Here is a 5,917-nt window from a genome sequence, read left to right as displayed (position 1 = left end):
CTTCAAGATGTTCTTGATGATTCACTTGCTCTGATCTTGAATTCTATTGACTTGAGTATTTGTGTGTCTCATATGCATTTTCAGTTCATTAGTGTCAGTAGTATACAAACTGCTAAGTTTGGTGTCTTGCATGCATTGTTATTGATTCTTGTTGCATTTTAATTATTAAAATCCAAAAATATTTTTAATTTGTGTATTTTCAAGTCAATGATACAAGGGATTGAAGATTCAGAACACACTGCAGAGGAATTATACAGAAAAAGCTGAGCATTCAAAAATGCCCAGTGAAGAAGGCAGACTGGCGTTTAAACGCCAGCCAGGGCACCTGGTTGGGCGTTTAACGCCCAAAGAGGTAGCATTTGGGCGTTAAACGCCAGAATGTATACCATTCTGGGCGTTTAACGCCAGGATGGTGCTAGGGGGAAGATTTTGTTTTCAAATCAATTTTTTTCAAGTTTTTCAAATCAAATCTTTTTCAAATCAAATCTTTCAATCAAATGTTTTCAAAATTAATTTCTTTCCTTTCAAAGATACTTACTAACAATTAATGATTTGATTGAACATTTTTTGGCCTTTTCTGTTAAGGAAGGTTTTATGTTTGAATCATATCTTTTCTTGTTAGGCAAGTCACTAATTTTCCAAATCAAATCTTTTAAAATAATTTTCAAAACATATCTTTTAAAATGGTTTTCAAATCATATCTTCTCAATCACATCTCTTTAAGACAATAACCTTTCAATCATAATTTTTTATCATATCTTTTTCAAATTAGTTTTCAATCAAATCTTTTTAGTTTCTAATTTCAAAATCTTTTTCAAAAATCACTTGATTTCTCTTCCACTTTCAATTTTCGAAAATTATCAATCAAATTTTCAAAATGTTTTCAAAATCTTTTAATTGAATTTTCGAAAATCCTCTTCCCTCCTTCTCACATCCTTCTATTTATGGAGTACCACTCCTTCTAAATGCACAATTCGAACCTTATCTAATTAAAGTTCGAATTCTTCTTCTCCTTCTTCTTTCTATTTCTCTTTTCCTCTGACATTTCAAGGAATCTCTATACTGTGACATAGAGGATTCCACATTTTCTTCTCTTTCATATGAGCAGGAGCAGAGACAAAGACATTCTTGTTGAAGCTGATCCTGAACCCGAAAGGACCTTGAAGAGAAAGCTAAGAGAAGCCAAAGCACAACTCTCTTTAGAGGACCTGACCGAATTCTTCAAAGAAGAAGAACCCATGGCAGCCGAAAACAACAACAATGCCAACAATGCAAGGAAGGTGCTGGGTGACTTTACTGCACCTACTCCCGACTTCTATGGGAGAAGCATCTCTATCCCTGCCATTGGAGCAAACAACTTTGAGCTTAAGCCTCAATTAGTTTCTCTAATGCAACAGAATTGCAAGTTCCATGGACTTCCAATGGAAGATCCTCATCAGTTTTTAGCTGAATTCTTGCAAATCTGTGACACAGTCAAGACTAATGGGGTAGACCCTGAAGTCTATAGACTGATGCTATTCCCTTTTGCTGTAAGAGACAGAGCTAGAATATGGTTGGATTCTCAACCTAAGAAAGCCTGGACTCTTGGGAAAAGCTAGTCAATGCCTTCTTGGCAAAGTTCTTTCCACCACAAAGATGGAGTAAGCTTAGAGTGGAAGTCCAAACCTTCAGACAGAAGGATGGAGAATCCCTCTATGAAGCTTGGGAAAGATACAAACAATTAATCAGAAGATGTCCTTCAGACATGCTTTCTAAATGGAGCATCATAGGTATTTTCTATGATGGTCTCTCTGAACTATCTAAGATGTCCTTGGATAGCTCTGCTGGAGGATCTCTTCATCTGAAGAAGACGCCTGCAGAAGCTCAAGAATTGATTGAAATGGTTGCAAATAACCAATTCATGTACACTTCTGAAAGGAATCCTGTGAACAATGGGACTAGTCAGAAGAAAGGAGTTCTTGAGATTGACACTCTGAATGCCATATTGGCTCAGAACAAGATATTGACTCAACAAGTCAATTTGATTTCTCAAAGTCTGTCTGGAATGCAAAATGCACCAAACAGTACAAAGGATGCTTCATCTGAGGAAGAAGCTTATGATCCTGAGAACCCTTCCATGGAAGAGGTGAATTACTAGGAGAACCCTATGGAAATACCTACAATTCTTCATGGAGAAATCACCCAATTCTCTCATGGAAGAATCAAGAGAGACCTCAACAAGGTTCAATAACAATAATGGTGGAAGAAACAGGTTTAGCAATGGCAAGCCTTTCCATCATCTTCTCAGCAACAGACAGAGAGTTCTAAGCAGAATACTTCTGACTTAGCAACAATGGTCTCTGATCTAATAAAGACCACTCAAAGTTTCATGAATGAAACAAGGTCCTCCATCAGAAATTTGGAAGGACAAGTGGGTCAGCTGAGCAAGAAAGTTACTGAACTCCCTCCTAGTACTCTCCCAAGTAATACAGAAGAAAATCCAAAAGGAGAATGCAAGGCCATCAACATGGCCGAATATGGAGAGGAAAGAGAGGAAGAAGACGCCACTGAGAAAGACCCCAGTGGGCGTGCACCACTCTCCTCTGAGTTCCTCAATGAGGAACCTTGGGAATCCGAGGCTCAAAATGAGACCATAGAGATTCCATGGACTTACTTCTGCCATTCATGAGCTCTGATGAGTATTCTTCCTCTGAAGAGGATGAGTATGTTACTGAAGAGCAAGTTGCTAAATACCTTGGAGCAATCATGAAACTAAATGACAAGTTATTTGGAAATGAGACTTGGGAGGATGAACCTCCCTTGCTCACCAAAGAACTGGATGACTTGTCTAGGCAGAAACTGCCTCAAAAGAGGCAGGATCCTGGGAAGTTTTCTATACCTTGTACCATAGGCACCATGACCTTCAAGAAGGCCTTGTGTGACTTAGGGTCAAGTGTGAACCTCATGCCCCTCTCTGTAATGGAGAAATTAGGGATCTTACAGGTGCAAGCTGCAAGAATCTCATTAGAGATGGCAGACAACTCAAGAAAACAAGCCCATGGACTTGTAGAGGATGTTCTGGTTAAAGTTGAAGACCAGTACATTCCTACTGATTTCATAATCCTAGAGACTGGGAAGTGCATGGATGAATCCATCATCCTTGGCAGACCCTTCCTAGCCACAGCAAAGGCGTGATTGATGTTGACAGAGGAGAGTTAATCATTCAAGTGAATGAAAAATCCTTGGTGTTTAAGGCCCAAGGATATCCCTCTGTCATCATGGAGAGGAAGCATGAAGAGCTCCTCTCAAAACAGAGCCAAACAGAGCCCCCACAGTCAAACTCTAAGTTTGGTGTTGGGAGGCTACAACCAAACTCTAAGTTTGGTGTTGAAACCCCACATTCAAACTCTAAGTTTGGTGTTGGGAGGTTTCAACACGGTTCTGAGCATTTCTGAGGCTCCATGAGAGCCCTCTGTCAAGCTAATGACATTAAAGAAGCGCTTGTTGGGAGGCAACCCAATGTTTTATAATTAATTATTTTCTTTTGTTATTTTATCTTTTTTGTAGGTTAATGATCATAAGAAGTCACAAAAACAATGAAAAAAGCAAAAACAGAATGAAAAACAGGAAGAAAAACAGCACACCCTGGAGGAGAAGAAACTGGCGTTCAAACGCCAGTAATGCTAGCTGTTGGGCGTTTAACGCCCAGTCTGGCACCATTCTGGGCGTTTAACGCCAGAAAGGGGCACCAGACTGGCGTTAAACGCCAGTAAAGGGCAACAACCTGGCGTTAAACGCCAGGAATGGGCACCAGCCCGGCGTTTAACGCCAGAAATGGCTCAAAACGTGATTTCGAGCAACATTTAGTGCAGGGATGACTTTTCCTTGACACTACAGGATCTGTGGACCCCACAGGACCCTACCATCACTCTCTCTTCTTCCCCCATTCACCAATCACCTCAACACCTCTTCCCCAAAAACCCCTCACCTATCAAATCCCATCTTTCTCTTCACCACTCACATCCATCCTCATAAAACCCACCAACCTCACCCTTCAAATTCAAACCACTTTCCCTCCCAAACCCACCCATAATGGCCGAACCTTTACCCCCTCTCTCCTATAAATACCCTTCTTCAACTCTTCATTTTCACACAACCTAAACCCCCTTTCTTACCCTTCTTGGCCGAACACACTACCATCTCCCTTCTTCCTCATTTCTTCTTCTTCTACTCTCTTCTTTCTTCTTTTGCTCGAGGACGAGCAAACATTTTAAGTTTGGTGTGGTAAAAGCATTGCTTTTTGTTTTTCCATAACCATTTATGGCATCCAAGGCCGGAGAAACCTCTAAAAAGAGGAAAGGGAAGGCAAAAGCTTCCACCTCCGAGTCATGGGAGATGGATAGATTCCTCTCAAGGGTGCATCAAGACCACTTCTATGAAGTTGTGGCCTTGAAGAAGGTGATCTCCGAGGTCCCCTTTTCACTCAAAAAGGGTGAATATCCGGAGATCCGCCATGAGATCCGAAGAAGAGGTTGGGAAGTTCTTACCAACCCCATTCAACAAGTCGGAATCTTGATGGTTCAAGAGTTCTATGCCAATGCATGGATCACAAAGAACCATGACCAAAGTGTGAACCCGAATCCAAAGAATTATCTCACTATGGTTCGGGGGAAATACTTGGATTTTAGTCCGGAGAGTGTGAGGGTGGCGTTCAACTTGCCTATGATGCAAGGAGATGAGCATCCTTACACTAGAAGGGTCAACTTTGATCAAAGGTTGGACCAAGTCCTCACAGTCATATGTGAAGAGGGCGCACAATGGAAGCAAGATTCAAGAGGAAAGCCGGTCCAATTGAGAAGGCATGACCTCAAGCCCGTGGCTAGAGGATGGTTAGAGTTCATACAACGCTCAATCATCCCCACTAGCAACCGGTCCGAAGTTACCATAGACGGGCCATCATGATCCATAGTATCATGATTGGAGAAGAAATAGAGGTTCATGAGGTTATAGCCCAAGAACTCTATAAGGTGGCGGACAAGACCTCCACCTTGGCAAGGTTAGCCTTTCCTCATCTCATTTGTCACCTCTGTTATTCAATTGGAGTTGACATAGAGGGAGACATTCCCATTGATGAGGACAAGCCCATCACCAAGAAAAGGATGGAGTACACAAGAGATCTCACTCATCATGAGATCCCTGAGATTCCTCAAGGGATGAATTTTCCTCCACAAAACTATTGGGAGCAACTAAACACCTCCCTAGGAGAACTAAGTTCCAACATGGGACAACTGAGGGTGGAGCATCAAGAACACTCCATCATCCTTCATGAAATTAGAGAAGATCAAAGAATCATGAGGGAGGAGCAACAAAGACAAGGAAGAGACATTGAGGAGCTCAAGCACTCCATAGGATCTTCAAGAGCAAGAAAGAGCCGCTATCACTAAGGTGGACCCGTTCTTTGATTTCCTTGTTATTGTTCTTCTGTTTTTTCGAATTTTAATGCTTATGTTTATCCATGTTTGTGTCTTATGATCATTAGTGTCTTGGTGTCTATGCCTTAAAGTTATGAATGTCCTATGAATCCATCACCTTTCTTCAATAAAAACGTGCCTAATTGATAAAAGAAAGAATTGCATGAATTTTGAATTTTATAATAGTTTAATTATTTTGATGTGGTGGCAATATTTTTGTTCTCTGAATGTATGCTTAAACAGTGCATATGTCTTTTGAATTTGTGGTTCATGGATGTTGGCTCTTGAAAGAATGATGAAAAAGGAGACATGTTACTGAGGATCTGAAAAATCAATAAAATGATTCTTGAAGCAAGAAAAAGCATTTCAAAAAAAAAAAAACCGAAAAAAAAAACGAAAAAAGAAAAAAAAAAGAGAAAGGAATAAGAGTTGTGATCCAAGGCAATAAGAGTGTGCTTAAGAACCCT

The 5,917-nt window shown here is 40.6% G+C and overlaps 1 non-coding gene across 1 annotated transcript; it reads right to left on the bottom strand.

The window, feature by feature from the left end:
- Positions 1-1,642: 1,642 nt before the first annotated feature.
- On the bottom strand, positions 1,643-1,750 carry LOC130984088 (small nucleolar RNA R71). The gene has a single exon (XR_009088045.1). It is a non-coding gene; the product is annotated as a small nucleolar RNA R71 (small nucleolar RNA).
- Positions 1,751-5,917: the final 4,167 nt, after the last annotated feature.

The sequence above is a fragment of the Arachis stenosperma genome, chromosome 5, assembly GCF_014773155.1.
Source record: "Arachis stenosperma cultivar V10309 chromosome 5, arast.V10309.gnm1.PFL2, whole genome shotgun sequence".
Taxonomy (NCBI): domain Eukaryota; kingdom Viridiplantae; phylum Streptophyta; class Magnoliopsida; order Fabales; family Fabaceae; genus Arachis; species Arachis stenosperma.
The sequence above is the reverse complement of the archived record's forward strand: the minus strand, read 5'-3'. Positions and strand labels throughout refer to the sequence as shown.